The sequence below is a fragment of the Pelophylax lessonae genome (genome assembly GCF_965119305.1).
Source record: "Pelophylax lessonae genome assembly, chromosome: 1".
NCBI classification, from domain to species: Eukaryota; Metazoa; Chordata; class Amphibia; order Anura; family Ranidae; genus Pelophylax; species Pelophylax lessonae.
The window spans coordinates 303,942,394-303,942,787 of NC_138768.1; positions in this window are offsets into that span (position 1 = coordinate 303,942,394).

Genomic DNA, 394 nt, shown 5'->3' on the forward strand with positions numbered 1-394 from the left:
ATGGTCCTGGTGACCATTGTCACCTTGTAAAGAAAGTGATGTGAATTATTAATATTAGTATTATTATCCCCATCTCCAGGACTTCTCCAGAGCTGCTCCCATCCTCTGGGACTGTCTACCCCAATCTGTCTGACTATCTCCTACTGTGTCCACTCATCTCTTCAGGAAAGCCTATCCTGTCCTGAGCTAAAAACCAAATCTTTTTTTTCTCCCATCAGTTCTTTCCTCACAATTATTACAGCCCATTCAGACTGGCGCGACAGGATTTTGTGGGGCGACCTGTGAAGTCGCGACCTTCGTGCCACTTGCACGGACTTCATATAATTGAAGTCAATGCAAGTCGCCTCCAGGTCGCCCCAAAGTAGTACAGGACCCTTTTTCTAAGTCGGAGTGA